The 20,719-nt window shown below is 44.8% G+C and overlaps 1 protein-coding gene across 4 annotated transcripts in view; it reads right to left on the reverse strand.

The window, feature by feature from the left end:
* IRF2 (interferon regulatory factor 2) overlaps positions 1–19,416 on the reverse strand; it is a 102,673-nt gene extending 83,257 nt beyond the window's left edge. Inside the window, exons 1-2 of one of the 4 annotated variants that reach the window (XM_040418723.1) lie at positions 19,277–19,416; positions 18,668–18,790 (exon numbers count right to left, since the gene is read on the reverse strand). The gene's annotated coding sequence lies outside the window, so the exon portion shown is untranslated. The other 3 variants (XM_040418722.1, XM_040418720.1, XM_040418721.1) reach the window with 3 other exon arrangements.
* Between the last annotated feature and the right edge of the window lie 1,303 nt (positions 19,417–20,719).

The raw sequence follows: 20,719 nt of genomic DNA on the forward strand, positions 1-20,719 counted from the left end.
TATGGGAGTCCACGTACAGCCTTATTCTACATAATTAAAAAACTCATCTTTATTTCATGATGGAATAACCTTTATATGGTAATATTTTCCTCAAAAAGCATTTTATATTAAAAAAAAAAAAAAAACAGATTTTAATTTAAAAAAATCATTGATTTTTATCCACCCTGCTGGCAGAGGATCTCAAAACCTGAATTAAATGGATAAATTTTGTCCCCATTTATTGTCAATGTGGAGAAAACTGATCAAAATGCATAAGTATGCATCAGTTTAGTTAGGCTGCGTTTTGGGGGCAGACACACAACCGCTGCAAGCTGCATTTCTGTTTCCGGTTTGCGAAACTGAACAAACCTGATCAGGCATGAAAATCAATGTAAGGGCTCATGCACATGAGTTCACTTGAATGGGTCCATAATCCTGAAGGTCCCCAATGCATGGAATGGTTGTGCAGGAGGCCTAAGTGAATGGTGTCTGATCCGTTTTTGTTTTTTTTGTTACAGAAAAAAAAAAAAAAGATCAGGCGCCCATTGACTTAGGTTACTTTCACACTAGCGTTTTTCTTTTACGATATTGAGTTCCGTCCTATATTGAGTTCCGTCCTATATTGAGCAGAGGATCTCAAAACCTGAATTAAAAATGCAGGGCCCTAAGATCAGGGCAAATCTACATCTAAATCCATGACAAATCTGCAAGCAAGTCTACTTTCACACTTGCGTTTTGGCTTTCAATTTGTGAGATCCGTTCAGGGCTCTCACTAGCGGTCCAAAACGGATCAGTTTTGCCCTAATGCATTCTGAATGGAACAGGATCCGCTCAGAATGCATCAGTTTGCCTCCGTTCAGCCTCCATTCCGCTCTGGAGGCGGACAACAAAACGCTGCCTGCAGCGTTTTGCTTTCCGCTTGAGGAAACTTAGCCAAACGGATGCTGGCACACAATGTAAGTCAATGGGGACGAATCCGTTTTCTCTTACACAATCTGGCACAATAGAAAACTGATCCGTCTCTCATTGACTTTCAATGGAGTTCATGACGGATCCGTCTTGGCTATGTTACAGATAATACAAACGGATCCATTCATGACAGATGCATGTGGTTGTATTATTGTAACGGATCCGTTTTTGAAGATCCATGATGGGTCCATCCAAAACGCGAGTGTGAAAGTAGCCTAACACATGCAGATTTTTGTGTGGCTTTGACATGGAAATGCAGCAAAAATCCACATAAACTCCACTGTCCTGTGCACATACCCTGACAGTGTCTATGGTAACTATCTTTTCCATCTGTTGTAAAAAAAAAAAAAAAAAAACACACAAGGCTGATAAAAGGTATTCCTGGACTGCAGTCCTGATTGCCACAACTGCAGATCTGATAACACTGACCAGAGAATTTTCCACTTACAGCAATGTCCGTGATTACAGTCAGATGGAAGGTCTATCTAGCACAGTTTTGTAACACAAGGCACCAGGGTACAGTATAAAGAGCCGCTGGGCTCATTTCTCTAACTTCACAGGCTGACTTTTTTTCTAGCTGCTATACACCGACCCAAATTCTTGTCGTCCTTCTGAGACATTTTTGACACTATGCCACAAAATCCAGTAGAATGTAAACCATGTTGGCAACAGAAAGTGACACAAAAACAGCATCTCATTTTTCTGAATGTGCCCTACTGTTCCTGCTCCTCACCAGTTCTGTTAGGACTTGCAATCCTCTAGTAAAACATCAATACAAGTCCGAACACACCTTGAAATGAACAGAGCACATCTCGAAACTGCTGCTTTAACCCTTTTCCTGTCACATGGACTGCAAGGCTGAAAATAACTACGGTTTCGCTTTACACAACTCTGCCAAAAAGTTGCCTTGTTTCATCTTCAGAAGAACAGAAATAGAAACAACGATGGAAAACTGTTCAGAGAATAATGATCTTCATATTTTTAACAGGGTCCCAATTACTATGACCGGAACAATCACTTCTACTCCAGTAAGATCAACCAGCAGTTCCTAATAGAATTCTATTAGGGTGAATAGGACAAGGGATCAAAAGATCCCAGGTTCTAGCCCCTAAGGGGGGAAATAGTTATTAAAATATTAAAGTATAAATCACCCCCTTTCCCAATTTTACATATAAAATATATAAACAATAAACATATTACATATCGCCACGTCCGAAAAGTCCAAACTATTAAAATATTTTTTTTAAAATCTCCTACGCGGTGAACGCCATAACAGAAAAAATATAAATAAAAACTGCCTGATTCGCCATATTTTTTAGTCGCCTTGTCCCCCCAGAAAATAGGATAGGACTGTTCGATTATGAGCCGGACGTTTCATAAAATGCTAAAACGCACTCAGCTTTTTTTGGCGTTTTTATTTTTTTCGCATGGTATCAAATGGTATCGAGTATCGCAATACTTTTTTATGGTCTCAAAACCGAATCAAAATTTTGGTATCGAAGCAACCCTACAACATTGGTCTACAATCTAAATGTCCAGCTACAGGTGTTCCATTGAACTCATGCCGACACTCTCAAAGACTATCATGGTGCACAGCAAGACGACAAAGAGGTCTATCCTCTTCAGCAATGAATCCCACTTTTGTCTCAGAAGCAATAATAGCCAGCCTAATCTGGAGACCACGTGGGCAACATCATAAAGAGGCCTTCATAAGTGAATGTCATGCTAGTCCTACTCCCAGGATTACGGTGTGGTGTGGCCTAATGTATGGTAGCTAGCCACCACCTTCTTGTCTACATTTCAGGTACAATAACAGCTCAGTGTTACATTAATTTGGTCGTGAAACCAGTAGTACAGCCATTTCTCCATAGTGTCCCAGGAGCCATTTTTTAACAGGCCAACACTAGACCACATGCTACTCTGGTCAACCTATGTGGCCTAAACACACTAACATGGCCTGCAGCATCTCCAGACTTGTCTCTCATTGAGCACAACTGTGATGTCATTGGCGATGTCACTGGTTGGCGATAGCAGAGGGAGCTGCCAACAGCGGATCTTGATGATGTGTGCCCAAGTGCATTCAGAGTGGCAGAACATTCCAAGGCATGTATGTGCGTCTATTTTTGCACATGTCATTCAAACTCAATACTGAATAAATTGAGATGTATTGAATATTTTTCTTCCATTTTTTACCATTTGCATATCATTAAGGGTACTTTCACACTTGCGTTGTTTGATTCCGGCAGGCAGTTCCGTTGCCTGAACAGGCAAACTGTATGCAAACGCATGTCATTTTTTCTGACTGATCAGGCATTTTTCAGACTAAGGGTACTTTCACACTAGCGGCAGGACGAAGCCGACAGGCTGTTCACCCTGTCGGATCCGTCCTGCAGCAATGGGGACCGCCGCTTCGTCCCCATTGACTATAATGGGGACAGGGGCGGAGCTCCGGCGCAGCACGGCAGTTAGCGGTGAGAGGCCGCCGGACTAAAAAGTCGGACATGCAGTACTTTTAGTCCGGCGGCCTTTTGCCGTGCACTGCCGTGCTGCACCGGAGCTCCGCCCCCGTCCCCATTATAGTCAATGGGGACGGAGTGGCGGTCCGGCGGCATGGCAAAATAGTGGCAGGACGGATCCGACAGGGTGAACAGCCTATTAGATCCGTTCTGCGGCTAGTGTGAAAGTAGCCTAATCAGGATCCTGTCTGAAAAATGCCTGATCAGTCAGAAAAATGCATTGCAATACCAGATCCGTTTTTCCGGTGTCATCCAGAAAAACTGATCCGGTATTTAATTTTTTTCACATTTTTAAAGGTCTGCACTCATCTCCACTACAAATAGGAAAAAGAGGCTACAATTTGCACGCGCTCACCAAAATTGGACTGTTGAAGACTGGAAAAATGTTGCCTGGTCTGATGAGTCTCGATTTCTGTTGAGACATTCAAATGGTAGAGTCCGAATTTGGCGTAAACAGAATGAGAACATGTATCCATCCTCTGATGGCTACTTCCAGCAGGATAATGCACCATGTCACAAAGCTCAAATCATTTCAAATTGGTTTCTTGAACATGACAATGAGTTCACTGTACTAAAATGGCCCCCACAGTCACCAGATCTCAACCCAATAGAGCATCTTTGAGATGTGGTGGAACGGGAGCTTCGTGCCCTGGATGTGCATCCCTCAAATCTCCATCAACTGCAAGATGCTCTCCTATCAATATGGGCCAACATTTCTAAAGAATGCTATCAGCACCTTGTTGAATCAATGCCACGTAGAATTAAGGCAGTTCTGAAGGCAAAAGGGGGTCCAACACCGTATTAGTATGGTGTTCCTAATAATTCTTTAGGTGAGTATATAACACATACAGACATTCACACACTATATAACAAATTAAAAGAAAGCCTCTAAACGGTAACTTCCTTTGTGTACTTCCTTTTTCAGATTCTAACAATAAATAGTCTGTACTGAAAAAAAAAGTACAAAACAATACATGAGACATATCTGAAGATATTGTCTACCAAGTAATTTTGAGGGTTGATCTGCAACAGACAACCCTCTTTCCTAAGGCTCTATTACCGTATGGTGTTATGGAGGGGGTTTACAGTCTAGTTTTAATAAATTTGCTGCAATGTTTAGCATTAGTTTTAGCATATCTTGTTATTCACAGTTTTTGGCTCAGACCTAAACAAAGAATTTCAGCACTGCTAAGGCTTCATACACACGACTGTATATATTTTGCAGTCTGCAAATCGCGGATCCTCAAAATAAGGAAGTGACCAGCCTGTCTCCCACCTTTTTTTGCAGACCTATTGACTTCAATTGATCCCTGGTCTGAATTTTGCAAACATATTCTCTCCGGTGGATAGAGGATAAGTTGACTTACCCTACAGTGCCAGGTACTTAATATGTTTACTAGATGTGATAGAACCTACAGTGCCAGGTTCTGATTCTGAAATGTCAAAACAGGTGAAAGGTCCTCTTTAATGGGACAACCCATTTAAAAGGGAAAATTAATGGGATAAGACATCATGTGCCTCTTATCTCCACTGCACCTGGTTCCACCACCCAACCCCCTTTTCTACCTCTGAAGGGACACAGCAAGCCCTAGTAAAAAGTCAACAACTGTGCTGCACAGACCTGGGCAATATAATAAAAATTAAAAATACCTACTTCAGAGCTATGGTGGCACCATTGGTTAAAATTCAGACACTTATTGGTACTTTTGTATGTTTTTTATAAACTGAATACCCGAACTAATGTGGAGCTATAAGTAAAGAAGCATTAATTTCATAATGGAAAAAATGAGCAGTCATAAGATAGACACCGGAACAACTTTTTGTGCCCACACAACAGAGCAGAAGGTAAAAAAAAACTCCAACATGACAAAATATTCACCCAACCTTTGTACCACATCACCTATTTCAGTATGCTGCTGCCTGTCATGTGATATATCAATCTACCACCATGCGTGTATTAGATGTAAATGTGTGAACATGCACTGTAAAGGCATCAAGATGATGTATATCAAATATAGATCCAAAATGTTACCATATGTGAGGATAAAGACTATTTCCATCCTTTCTCACTATCTTTTACACAGGCGTGACAACCATACACCTGTAAAACGTATTGCATAGGGACAAAAGACACAACGTCCCGCACGTACTGTAGCTGAAGGCCTCTGATGTAAGCTCCATGCATGGTGCTCAGTTGTTCTTAGACCTATGTGAAATTTTACACTCAAAACTTTCAGTTGTCAGACCTGTTTTCCAAGAGCAGAGAGCTGAACAGTAACCCATTCAGGCTGACATTCTTGAGCTGTTCTGCTGACAGGGGTGTGTCCTTCCCTTCAGCTCTTTAATCTGAACTTTTCAGGAGCCTTCACCACAGCTGAGCTCATTGATAAAGCTGCATCCATAGTACAAGCAAAAAAGAAAAGAAAAAAACAACATTCTATACTTACACACTGATTAGATAAAGGGGGAAAGGCTAACGCTATCAAAACTTTTTATGAACTTTAGCCTACTCTTACTAGAGCTGGTTTTACTATGCCGTATAGAAGACAACACCTCAACTCTATTTATTTATATGTATAGGTCATCTTTATACGTGATTATGTATTACCGTATGTACATTGCCAATAAATTATTCTATAGAACTGATGAGGTCTACAAGGATTGTGTCCCAAAAAAAACAAACTGATGGGAGATGGAAATAAAAACGTATGTTGAAATAAGAATGGACGCGACTATGAGCCCTTACAGTAAACGCCTCAGGTTTTGTACTAAAGAACTGTGCAACTAGGGCATTATTTGCTTCACCCCAAAAAGGAGAACATTGCAGGCCATGCCCCCCCCAAACTCAACTTAGTAAGCCATGCCCCTTCTCAGTAAAGGTGCCACACATAAATAGAAAAGAAAATGGCCTGGAGACCCGAAGGTAAGCTGTGTGCGGAGAGTGCTTCTCTCACCGTCAGTCAGTCAAAGAGTGGTATGTTGCCCGGCTGTAGTGACTGACTGACCGAGGCTTCTCTCACCACCAGTCAGTCTGTAGCTCATGGGTGTGGAGCCATGGAAAAGTTGGATATATATTACACTGATATATACCCTGCACACGTAGAGGCACTTATATTGTATTTACATTTAGTCATCGACTACTAATTGCCTGCTCTTGACATGTGCATTTGTGTTGTAATTTTTATTGATTTAAAATTTAACTTTTATTGGTTTGAAAATAATAATAAATGATGAGCAACTTATATCTAACCTACTATTTAAAACTATCTCCGGGCCTCCAGATGATGTTTCCTATTATATTATTTTTGCTACATTGACTGCAGTGGTATTATATTAGCAGTTGCTATTCAAAGGTTAGCCTTTTGGTACATACTGTCTTCTATTCAGGTACCTATTTGTACCTTTATCTTTATTATGAAATAGGCAGTGGTGGCTGATATACATTGACTCAGGCAGTTGGATACATAGGAACCGACCAGCTTACTGCTGTTTATCCAAGGCTGGTTACTGTAGCTTGTATATTGCAACATTTGCTGCTTCTGATTGCAGTATGGCTGTTCCTATGATGCTACTGCTATTCACACTGCTGTCTACTGGTGGTGCTGTTGCTATATGATCTGGCTTTTTTTATTGTCAGACTGATCGTGACAGCTTATCTTCTGTCTCAGCTGTCTATTATCTAACTGCTGGCAGCTTGCTTAGTACGCTACTGATGCTGATACCAGCAGATTGCCTGTGTGGGCTGTCACTATAATAGTCCGACACTGGGTCATAGGTATCTGGAAGTCCTGAAGCCTAAAATCTAATTACTGCAGTAATTAGATTTTAGGCTTCAGGACTTCCAGATACCTATGACCCAGTGTCGGACTATTATAGTGACAGCCCACACAGGCAATCTGCTGGTATCAGCATCAGTAGCGTACTAAGCAAGCTGCCAGCAGTTAGATAATAGACAGCTGAGACAGAAGATAAGCTGTCACGATCAGTCTGACAATAAAAAAAGCCAGATCATATAGCAACAGCACCACCAGTAGACAGCAGTGTGAATAGCAGTAGCATCATAGGAACAGCCATACTGCAATCAGAAGCAGCAAATGTTGCAATATACAAGCTACAGTAACCAGCCTTGGATAAACAGCAGTAAGCTGGTCGGTTCCTATGTATCCAACTGCCTGAGTCAATGTATATCAGCCACCACTGCCTATTTCATAATAAAGATAAAGGTACAAATAGGTACCTGAATAGAAGACAGTATGTACCAAAAGGCTAACCTTTGAATAGCAACTGCTAATATAATACCACTGCAGTCAATGTAGCAAAAATAATATAATAGGAAACATCATCTGGAGGCCCGGAGATAGTTTTAAATAGTAGGTTAGATATAAGTTGCTCATCATTTATTATTATTTTCAAACCAATAAAAGTTAAATTTTAAATCAATAAAAATTACAACACAAATGCACATGTCAAGAGCAGGCAATTAGTAGTCGATGACTAAATGTAAATACAATGGAAAAGTTGGACACCCCTGCACACCCTGCTCTGGACGAAGGACAGGGTGACGGGAAACCGGACTGTCCGGCTACCCTATGTGCAACACTGAGGTTTAGGGCCACCATACGCATTCAACAACTATCTTGCCCAACTCACACCCGGCTTCCACTTACACATACACCTCCTGCTAAGCTGAACATGTATGTGTATTCACTGGGGAGACAGGAGATGCCACCGTGCCACTGTGGCAGCGGCTTATCTCCCAGAACAACAAAAGGATAGGGCATACATGTTCACTTCGCCCAATCCTTCTCTCCCCCGACATCATCCGTCAGAGGATCACCGGGAGCTCCACACAAACATTAGACTGTCTGCCCAACCCACAAGAACGGCTAGTTCAGCCAACCATACACTATTGTGTATGGGGGCATTTTTCAAGTCACACTTCTCAATAGAAAAGAGAACAGCATAAAGAATATATAACATGACAATTATTAAAGGAAATGTGTCACGAAATATTTTAAGCTGTCATTTAAAACCAGATAGTGACACATATCCTTTTTTTATAATCTGATTTTATTTTCTGATTACAGATTTTTTTATTCATTTCCTGAACATGATTATGGGGGCGGCCATCTTGCCTGAGCTTTATAGCATTTAGAAAGCAGTAAGAAAATTACTTTATGCCAGCCCCATGGTGCATAGACGCAATGGTCAGGAGCGGACCTCATTGTCTTCTGAGGCAGAGTTTTCTGGGCATGTTCTGTGACCTGTGCAGAGGTCATTGTACAAGGAAAGAAGAGATAAGCTCTGACAATCATCTCTTGTAAATGATAGATCATGTCTTATCGGCACACAGAGGTGATATAATTATAGGAAGGTGTAGAAAGGTATATAACTGCAGTAAAGTGATCTGTACAGACCAAGAAATGGTGCATATTATTAGGCTTAGTGACCAGTGCAAAAACTGCAAGAATTTATGGTTTTTGCTTAAAGGGGTTGTCCGTGTTCAGAGCTGAACCCGGACATACCCTTATTTTCACCCAGGCAGCCCCCCTGAGGCTAGCATCGGAGAATCTCATGCTCCGATGCGCTACCTTGCCCTGCGATAAATCACGCAGGGCACGGGCTCTTTTGTTTTCAATAACACACTGCCGCCCGGCAGTGTGTTCGGTGACGCCACCGTCTCTGATGGGCGGGCTTTAGCGCTGCCCTAGCCGTTTTACTGGCTAGGGCAGCGCTAAATCCCGTCCATCAGTGCAGGTAACGTCACCGGGGTTCCTGGCAGCCCCATGGGGAGCCCCGGTACGTCACTGGATCTCCAAAAAAAAATGCCTTTGCCATGCGCGATTTAGCGCAGGGCAAAGGAGAGCATCGGAGCATTAACTGCTCCGATGCTTAAGTCAGGGGGCTGCCTGGGTGAAAATGGAGGTATGTCCAGGTTCAGCTCTGAGCCCAGACAACCCCTTTAAATATAGGAAGTAACATGGAAAATTAAAAACATCAAAAATTCTTAAAAAATATGTTAAACATAAAAATGTCATTTAAACAATTAGTCATTTTCTGATGACACATTCTCTTTAACCAGACCAACAAAATTAGACACAGGGAAACAGAAATGCCATCTCCATGGGAAATATCAAATGCAAGACACATAAGTGCTTTTTGCCTAGCAGGATTTTTTTCTATTTTGTGTTATTAAAAAAATATTTTAAAAAATAACACAGCATGTTGAAGCTAGTGTTCGGCGATACACGGTATTGGCCATATGCCGCGGTATTAGGAAACAGCGATATGACAATATCACTATTTAATTACCGTGGAATATGTGACGTTAGGCCTGCTTCTTTCTCTCCTATACAAGGCTCAGGCTGTGGCGTAAAATAAAACACCCGGCATCAGTGAGACCACAACCAGAGGATCCACAAAAAGTGGAGCCGTGGCTAGAAGCTTCCGCCCTCACTCAGCGGCTCCTGAGTCCAGACAGCGGAGCGTAAGTTAGTTATTCACGAAGTCGCGTGTGACTTACGTAGTTAAATAACTTCAGCAGATGATTTTTAAAGTGGAAAACCACTTTAAAACTTAAGACCGAATTCTGCTTCGGTTTCGAGGTACTAGTCGGTTTTCAACTAGAGAAGTTATTCAACAAAGTCATGCGCAACTTCGTGAATAACTTACTTCGGCTCATCGGAGCCCATACCTTCTAATACTGTACGGAGACGAATCTCCGTACAGTATTATTCTGAAGTTTTGAACGAAGCGACTTCGGATTAAGCATCCGAAGCTCGCTTCGCTCAACTCTAGCAGCGACCTAGTTAGGTGGTAAGTCACTGCTAAAGAGTATTAAGTGGAAAGAAAAGCAATGTGCAGCCACATTACACCGTTGCTTCTTTTATTATTTGTTTTGCCCACAACAGGGCGGCAGCGCTGTAAGCAGTCTTGTGACCACACAGCCCCTTGTCCTGATCTCTATAACCTAGACTTATGTGTTCAGTGCACGATCCCTCACAATGCAAGGCAGGTGCGTGTATGCTGGGTATAGCTGTGCGGACTCCCCTCTCCTGATCAAACCTGCAAAGGGAAGCATACTTACCTGCTCCCCAGTGCGGGATCCCAGCACCTTCGCCCCCCAGCCTCGCTGCCTCTCTCGGCTACCCATCTATCAACATCTGGTTTGACATTGCTGCAGTCAATTGCTGGCTGCAGTGGTAACCTGCTCCCCTTACATCACGTGATCAACTGACCTGACACAGGGGGAACAGATCACTGTCGCAGCCGTGTCAATTGCCCCCATACAGTATAATATCTACTTGTGTGGCCCCCAGTGTTTTTTTCTTATAAATGGGTATTTATCGCAATATATATCGTTATCGTGGGAATATGTTTGATATCACCCAAACCTAGTTGAAGCTATTGGGGGTCATTTTTCAAAGATCCTCTTTGATCCTCCCCCTGCACTGCCGGAGGATGAGCATAAATTTAAGACGCGACTGTTTCCAGACATAAACGTTAGTGAATTTACAGGGGACGATGGCTCAGCCCTCGCCACTCCAAAGCGGTAATGAAAGCATAAAAACACCTCTGAATATAAAAAAGTGGCAAAAAGGGCCCTTGCAACTAGGTTATACCAAAATGGCTTTACTAAATGACCTTTAGGCCTAGTTCACACAAACGTATGGCTTTTATAGTTTTTTTCAGTCCGTTTTTCATGGATCCGTTGTCCCGTTTTTGAGTTCCGTTGTGTTTCCGTTTCTGTTCCGTTTTTCCGTATGGCATATACAGTAATTACATAGAAAAAATTGGGCTGGGCATAACATTTTCAATAGCTGGTTCAGCAAAAACGGAACAGATACGGAAGACATACGGATGCATTTCCGTATGTGTTCAGTTTTTTTTGCAGTCCCATTGACTTTAATGGAGCCACGGAACGTGATTTGCGGCCAAATATAGGACATGTTCTATCTTTCAACGGAACGGAAAAACCGCAATTAGACTTACCGGTAATTCCGTTTCCTTGAATCCACCATGACGGCCCACCTTGAGATTGACCCTTGACCTCTGTAGGGGCAGGAACACATAGAGAGTTTAAGAACCCCCCACCCCTCCACCTCCTCAGTGCTTTACAATTACCCGAAAAGGTGGAACAAAAGTAAAAGGATATTAATCCATACCCTTAAACTCCTATCTATCCTAAAGTACGTAAGTATGAAAAGATATATTCGTAAGCATATATCTCCCCCTTTTTTTTTTTTTTTTTTTTTTTTTTGGGAAGGGGAATAGTATGGGCCGTCATGGTGGATTCAAGGAAACGGAATTACCGGTAAGTCTAATTGCGGTTTTTCCATTTCATCCACCATGACGGCCCACCTTGAGACATAACAGATAACTAAAAGGGTGGGGATAACGCCTGTAAAACCCTCCGGCCGAAAAGAGTTTCATTAGAATCCGGAAGATTAAGACGGTAATGTTTTACAAAGGTATTGGTGCTTGACCAGGTTGCAGCCTTGCAAATCTGGTCAAGCGAGACTCCTCCCTTCTCAGCCCAAGAGGAGGCAGTGGCCCTAGTAGAGTGGGCCTTAACATTATCAGGACTGGGCATATTCTGGAACCTGTAACAATATTCAATGGTGGATCTGATCCATCTGGCTATGGAAGACCTAGCTAGTTTCTTTCCCTTATTTTTCCCCGAAAACTGAACAAGGAGATTGCCATCAACCCTAAAATCCCTGGTATAATCCAGGTACTGGATCACTGTATCCCTGACATCTAAGAGATGTAAATTAACACTAGACCCTGAAGATTCAGATCTGGGGATGGAAGGTAGAAAGATCTCCTGTTCCCGATGGAAGGGAGAGACTACTTTTGGGAGAAAACCTGGATCGAGAGTTAAACGGATGTGATCTTGGGTGATCTGGAGGTAGGGTTCCCTACAAGAAAGGGCCTGGATCTCTCCAATACGTCTTGCTGAGGTGATAGCAATTAAAAAGGCAGTTTTTAGGGAAAGGTGTTTTAAAGAGATTTCTGATAACGGTACGAAGGGAGGTTTTGTTAGGCCTTCTAGGACTATGTTAAGGTCCCAAGTAGGAGCCCTTGATTTCAGAGAGGGTCTCAATCTTGAAACCGCTCTAAAGAACCTTCTGATCCATCTGTGGCTAGCTAGGCTGCAGTCATAAAAGGAGCTGAGAGCAGAGACCTGGACTTTCAGGGTACTAGGTCTTAGGCCCAATTCCAAGCCGCACTGTAGAAAATCCAAGATCCTATTGATGGGAGGGGAGGAGGTGTCTGGGCGCTCCACTCCTAACCAGGAACAGTATCTCTTCCAGATCTTTAGGTAGATGGCAGACGTCACATTTTTCCTACTGGCCCTTAGGGTAGATATCACTTTTTCTGAAAGACCCCTGTTTCTTAATGTCTCGCTCTCAGGATCCAGACTGACAGTTTGAATATCCCGGGGTCTGGATGAAGTAGAGGGCCCTGTACTAGAACATCTTTCTGGAAAGGGATTTCCCATGGATCCTCCAGCGATAGCTGTTTTAGAGTGGAGAACCAACTCCTCTTCGGCCACAAAGGGGCTATTAAGATCAGAGTAGTTGGTTCCCCTAGGAGTTTCTGGATGACCCTGGGAAGAAGAGGTATTGGGGGGAAGGCGTAGGCCAGGTTCCAATTCCAGTGTATCGATAGGGCATCGATTGCCCAGGGTCTGTCTTCCCGGTTTAGGGAGCAGAAGCATTCCACCTGCGCATTCTTTCTGGAGGCGAACAAGTCTACCTCCGGACGGCCCCATCTTTCCGAGATCTTCCGGAAGATGTCCCTGTTCAGAGACCATTCTCCTGGATCTATCGTCCTCCTGCTCAGGAAATCTGCTATCGTATTTTCGCAGCCCTTTAGGTGGATGGCGGAGAGAGATAAGACGTTCTCTTCTGCCCAGGAGAAGATTCTTCTTGCTAACGCACCCAAAGGCCGTGACCTTGTCCCTCCTTGATGTCGCAGATAGGCCACCGTTGTGGTGTTGTCGGACATTACTCTTAGGTGTTGCCCTTTTAAAAAACTCTCTCCCCTTACTAACGCCTCCAGGACTGCATACAGCTCTCTGTAGTTTGAGGATTTGACTCGTATCTCGGCTGGCCAGGAGCCCTGTAGAAGATGATCTCCAATCTTTGCACCCCAGCCTCCGAGGCTTGCGTCCGTGATAACCTGAACTGCCGGATGGTTCTGCCACTGTAGGCCTCCAAGCAGTCTTCCTCTTTCTTTCCACCAGTCTAGGTCTGTTTTTACGGCCTGCGGGATCCGGAAAGTCTTGTCCAGACTTACCTGCTTCCCGTCCCAGATGCCTAGGATCCAACTCTGGATCACCCTTGTGTGGCCTTGGCACCAGGCAACCGAAGGGATGCAGGCTGTTAGGCTTCCCAGGAGACTCATGGCCTTCCGGATGGAGCAACTGCGAGACCTCTGAAATGCTCGGATCTTTTCCACTAGAGTCGTGGCCTTGTCCTGAGGGAGGAAGGTTCTTAACAGGGATGAGTCCAGCTCCACACCCAGGAACCTTATTCTCCTGGATGGGATTAGGGTGGATTTCTTTAGATTTATGATCCAGCCGAGATTGTTTAGGAATTCCGAGAATCTTTGCGTAGCTCGGAGGTTCTCGGACTCTGTTTTGCCCAGAATCAGGAAGTCGTCGAGATATGGGATGATTGTAATTCCCTCTTGACGAAGATAGGCCACCATCTCTACTACTACTTTTGTGAAGACCCTGGGGGCCGAGGAGATACCGAAGGGAAGGGCCACATATTGAAAGTGATGGATTGATCCGTCTTGACCCTTTATAGCAAATCTTAGATACCTCTGAGAGAGATGATGAATGGGGACGTGGTAGTAGGCGTCCTTTAAATCGATCGATGTCATGAACGCCCCCTTCAGGATCAGGGGAATTATGGATGGGATTGTTTCCATCCTGAACCTCCTGTATAGAATGGACTTGTTTAGGGGTTTCAAGTTTATAATGGTGCGAAAGGATTGGTCTGGCTTTTTTATTAAAAAAAGGCTTGAATAAAACCCTCTCCTTTCCTCTGGGATAGGGACCCTTTGAATCACCCCTAGGTCCAAGAGGTCTTGGACGCCCTGCCAAATTTTTGGAAGTTCTGATCTGCGCTGGTGTGAGATGCAGAATCTTCCTAGGGGGACTGATGCGAATTCTATCTTGTAGCCCTGAGAGATTACATTTAGAACCCAGGGATTTGAAGTTACCTGTTTCCAGGAAGATAGAAAACCCATCAGTCGCCCCCCTACTCTGGCGTCACTGCTGTTTGTTTGGTCTATTTTGGGGGTTGAGTATGAAGCCTCTTCCTCTCCCTCCTTTGGGATAGCTCCATCGGCCAGTTTTCCCTTTCCCCCTGTAGGATCTCTGCTGAGGCTGGAATTGACGAAAGGGCTTCTTTTTAGAATCTTTCTCCTCTGGGAACCCCTTTTTCTTGTCTGCTGCCCCCTCTAGGATTTTATCCAAAGTGGGACCGAAGACAAATTCCCCTGAGAAGGGGATGGAGCAGAGTTTAGCCTTGGAAGCCTTGTCCCCGGACCAGGCCTTCATCCATAACGCCCGCCGGGCTGCATTAGAAAGAGCCGCATCCTTGGCTGAGAAGCGGATCGACTCTGCCGAAGCATCGGCCAGAAATGCAGTGGCGGAGCGTAGAAGAGGGAGCGAGTCTCTGATCTCTTCTCTTGGGGTTTTATTTTTCAGGTGTACGTCCAACTCCCCTAGCCATATATACATTGCTCTAGCAACAGAAGTAGCAGCGATATTAGTCTTGACCCCAAACATGGCTGATTCCCAGGATTTTTTTAGGAGCCCGTCCGCCTTTCTATCCATAGGATCGTTCAACTGTGAGGAGTCTTCAAAGGGTAGAGCGGTCTTCTTTACTACCTTAGCCACTTGTAGATCCACTTTAGGGGTCTGATTGTAAAGTTTGCATTCAGTCGGATCAAAGCAGAGCCTGTTTCTGAACTCCTTAGGAACGCCTAACCTCTTCTCCGGGTCTGACCATTCTTCCATTATCATCTCCTTTATATTTTCATTAATGGGAAAAACTATAGGGGATTTAGATCTAAGGCCCCCAAACATTTCGTCTTGTACCGTACGAGGTTTAGGGGTATCCTCGATACCCATTGTGGATCTAACTGCTCTCAGCAGCTCCTCCATTTCATCAGCGGAGAAGAAATATTTTTTATCCTCGTCCGGAATTTCCCCGTCAGACAAGGGTTCCTCATTAGGAAATTGTCTGGACGAGATGGAAGCCACTTCCACCTCCTCGCCCTCAGAGGAGGAGATAGCGGACAACTTGCGTTTCTTGGAGGGGATAGGAGTACTAGCGGGGGTTGTCAGGGTGGCTAAAGAGGACTTAATTTCGTCTGCAATAAAAGATTTCATTTCAGACAGAATATCTGGTTGTTCTTCTTTCCAAATTTCCGATGTGCAAGATTTGCACAACCTTTTTTTGTAGTTCTCAGGGAGACGCTTAGAACAAGCGCAGCATTTTAGGAGTTTAGACTTTGGCTTTGACTCCTTGCTGCCCTGGAGAGGAAACAACCAGATATGCCAATTAGAATTTCAATGTCAAAAGACTGAAATATATACCCCCCAGAAGGGGACTCACGGTACTGGCAGTAGTGGGATCAGGGCCTTCCTGGCGGGGAGCAGGTGTCTCAGACATCGCGGTGCTGCAGGCAAGAGCTGGAGGGAACCGCGGTCTACTTTCCTTTTCAAATTTTCCCGGCGTCTGACGTCATCAAGCTGCGCCTCTAGTGACGGCAAGAGCCGGTGTCACACGAGCCTATGAGAGGATGCGTGCGGCGTCCGGCCTGCCTCCTCGCCGTACCTGCTCCCCCAGCCGGTCACAAGCGCACAGCATGCAGAGGAAGAACGTCGCATACCGCACACCGCGCGCCCGCGAATCCGGCACCCCCGACTGCTTCCCTAAGGAGGGAAGGAAGTACGAGAGGTATGGGGGAGGACCACAGGCCTCAGCATAGGCCGAGACGAGGGTCCTCGATGTTCCAAGCTGGCCAGCCTTAGCCCATGCCGCGGGAGGCCAGCTGGAGAACCTGCAAAGTAAAAACTAACGATGTAATCCTCCCTGAGGAGGATCCTCTCCACGTGTTGGCCCCTGTAGGGGCAGGAAAGCACTGAGGAGGTGGAGGGGTGGGGGGTTCTTAAACTCTCTATGTGTTCCTGCCCCTACAGAGGTCAAGGGTCAATCTCAAGGTGGGCCGTCATGGTGGATGAAATGGAAAAACGGAAATACGGAAACGGAATGCATACGGAACACATTGTTTTTTTTGCGGAACCATTGAAATGAATGGTTCCATATACGGAACACAAAAAAAAACGGCCCGTACACTCGCAAAAAAAAACGTTTGTGTGAACTAGGCCTTATTGTGTTTTTTCATCTCCCTCTCTATAGAGAAAATAAACTTTAAAAAAAAGGTCATCCACGAATAGTTCTGAAAAAATGCCACAAAAAAATTCCATAAAAAACAGTAAAAACCCAAGTTTCTATGGTATTTTTGTTAGAGAACCAAAAGCGCTGCCACCATTTCATGAGTGCAGGGCCCTTAGGATGGTTTCACACCATCTTTTTTGTTTGTTGTTTTTTCTTTTCTTTCAAAACTTTTCTTTGTCAGCAGAGATAAAAGAAACAAACAAAAAACAGACATAGTGACCAGATTTTACATGCTGGTTGACAGGAAATTATAAAACACCCAAACACTGTTTTTCACATTGTCGGTTTTGGCTACACAGCGATTTTGAGCGTGACACGTTCTGGATGTGCCGCTTATCCCAAAGATAAAAAAAAGTCTGGAGAAAAGGCAAGTAAAAAACTGCAACTTCTGCTACGACCGTAGTGTCCGCAAAACAGATACCGGCCTGTGTGCGTTTTGCAATTGCTCTATTTATTTATTTTGAAATTAATGGTTTCGCACCCGTTCCGCAAAATTGCAGAACGGATGCAGGCTCATTCATACGGTCGTGTAAATATAGCCTTAGAATAACACCCCAAAAATTGAGCATAAAAACTGCATAGCTCTTTTTTAATTCCTGCATCCTAAGGAAAGAGAGACCGGTCCACACAATAGAAACGGCTAGCTATTATTTTGAAGAAAGAATATAAATTCCTAAAACCTTTGCCCAAAAATAAAGCATCAACCACAGACGTTACATTTTTGTTGCTGATAAGGTATTATCTGTGGGGCACAGCCTTCACCTCCACAGATAAGTGCCACTTATCTATCTCTGCCCCATTGTCTCAACTGAATGAACATTATTATGACTAGTTCTAGGCCAGTGTAAAGGGGGTGTCCAAGTTCCAATTTTGGGGGCGCAAACTGCAAGGAAGCAGTATATATAATAATAATAATAAAAAATAAAGAAAAGGACAAACATCCTCCAGAGCTCCCCCCAGACCAGTGTAAGCGCTCCATACTTCCCGCCGGACTACGGCCATAATGTTTTGGCTACAGTGGCGACACCAGTATACGGCATGTGAACCCTGCAGCCAATCACTAGCCGCAGCAGCTTCATGCCATACACCTCTGAGGCCAGTAACTGGCTGCAGCAGTTTGTTCCCCAAAACCTGTTCCTCTTTTGCAGATAAGATCAATATGGCCAGACCCCGTATTTAATCCTAATTGTTCGGCCCACTTTGTACAGCCCCCATTCACTGAAGACCATGCTTTTTTTTTCGGATCAGGTGATCCTGCTCTGTAGGCCGAACCATAGTGGCACACCAGCCAGAATAGAGTATGCAATAAAAGTGATGCCATAAATGGCAGGCGCTGTCCTATCCCTCTGCAAACAGATCTTTGTGTAGCCTTCAGGTCAGTGAGGCTCCAGGGGCGTGACCTATAGGAAGCAAGGACAGCAGTGGTGTCTGAAAGGGTCCAAAGGTCCCTGTGCCACACGAGAGGTGGGGGTTACAGATTGTACATCCGGGTGCAGAGGCTTCACTACATGGGGCAACATGAGGCTGCCAGCCCTCCATACACGAGTGTGTTCAGCAGCCAGCCTGGGCCTGCCAGTCCCTTCCCCCCTGCTTATTACAAGTTGCCAGCACACAGACCTTCCTTCCCTCTCAAGTGTAACAAGTGCAGTGATTGGCCGAGCTGCGCTCAGCCCTGCAATCTCATTGGCTAGCCGACACATCAATCAACCAACTTACTGGACTGAAAGGAGAGAAGACGCTCTTTAACCACTTCAGCCCCGTGCAGCTTCTACTCCATCCAGTGACATGGAGAAAAACAGAATACAGCAGGACGGACGGCAGGGGCCCTGCCAGAAGTTTCTGCAAAACCAACAGATCCCAAATAACTAGGGGACATGGCAAGTGCACACCAGCTGCTGGCCATGAAATCCAGTGTATTTATTTATAGACAGCTCCATTCTCACACAAGCACTGACAGATACAGCTCCTGCTCCCAGTATAGCTGCCCTCCCTTCCCACTGACACACATGAAGCATGTAAAGGAGATCCAGGAGAAGCAGTGTGATACCTGCAGGCGTCCATAATAGTCATCTGGCGGAGGCAGCTCTAGGACAAACAGTCGGCCGACACGTCAGCGATCTTCCATCCAAAAGCGACATTAAAACTTCACCTTATTTGTGCCCCCCACCTAAAGCCCCCCAGCAGCGTCCCTCTACGGGCTTTCATTTGGCATCCGCCGCTTCCTGTGTTTGCAGTAAATGTGGACAAGCTGGGGAGGATCAACGATCTCCCCCGACGGAAGGTCTGCTCGGCGGCAAGGTGCGCTTGAAAATGCAAGTTACATACCAGTAGTGAATGATCGCAGGATCAAAACTAAAAGTGACGGCTCCAGATCGAAAGCAAAACAAGGAGAGGAAAGTGAGAGCTGCGAGCGGCGCGGCCCCCTCCCCGGGTTGTTTGTTCCATGCTCAGCAGCACGGGGAGGGCAGCACGGCTGTTCCGCCGCTTCTCATTGGCGGGGCCGCCCCCCGCAGCAGCCATTCTCACAGGCAGGCAATTTCATTTTCACTTCCCTGTGCTGGGCGGGGAAGGTCGATGCTATCGGCGCGAACATCAGCAGCTGACGACCACTGCATCCATGTCCGAGACCCGGGGAGGAAGGGCAAACAGTGCCAGCAAGTACCACACAAATCATCTACACTTTGCGGATCTGGACCTGCATTGCAGTTTTCACATTTAATAGCCTGTCAATTATGTTTGCGGTTTTAGCTGCGGATTTCACCCTTTTCAATGGAAGGGCGAGATCTGCAGCAAATCTGCACCAAAAACCGCAGTTAGAATTTGCGGATACGCTGCAGAAACACACAGAGTGGATCTTATGTGCGTTTGCTTGTGTGCAGGTGGCTTAAAGGGGTTATCCAAAATTATAATGCCCCCCTAAAATGCCAGGGCACAGCATACAGGTTATACTTACCCGGCCGGCCCCCGCGTAGATCCTGATGCCCACACGGCCACTGCTGTATCTCCCCATCGCGCAGATCAAAACATTCACACACCATGCAGACAGATTGCATCAACGTCTATGTGTTTCGGATATCGAATGAATATATGATCCTTACCCGTGACATAAGTAAGGACCCTATATTTGTTTGAGATCCGAAATGTGTAGACGTTAACGCTCTCTGTCTGCATTCAGTCAATTTGGATCTTATTTGTTTGAAAAATAACGTCAACTACGCTTTTATGGGAAGCTGGATTTTGTGCTATATTTTGGATTTTGCTAGTACTGTATTACACTGTGGTTTTTCTGCATGAAAATCCATGCAGAAAAACATGTAATCCACACCAAGTGCTTTACCCTAGTAGGTTCATGTGAGGAATATGGATTAATATTTACTGTCAGCCATGTCCCCACACCAGCCATCAGCTGAAAGGTAGCAGAGGTAGTGAGCTCCACAGGGGGGGCCTGCTTCAAAGCCAGCAGATGGCAGAGGACCTCTAGTAGTCCACCAATGTTTACAACTTTTCACACTTCCATTCAGCCAGCCAGGAACAGGAAAGACCTGTCTGCAGGAGGTCTAGTCCATTCCCTAGTTCAATGAAAATTATCAGACTTTGTGGGGCCGGCAGTTCATAAGGAATTAGGAATCGCCCGGCCATCACAGGCACACACCGGATACGTATTTGTGTCCCTGTGGCCACGATGAACAGGCCCGTGGTCATGGTTTGGTGGAGGGATGCCAGGCAAGGGAGATATACATATCTCGCCACAGAAACTAAATAATGGTA

Source organism: Bufo bufo, chromosome 2, assembly GCF_905171765.1.
Source record: "Bufo bufo chromosome 2, aBufBuf1.1, whole genome shotgun sequence".
In the NCBI taxonomy this organism is placed as follows: Eukaryota; Metazoa; Chordata; class Amphibia; order Anura; family Bufonidae; genus Bufo; species Bufo bufo.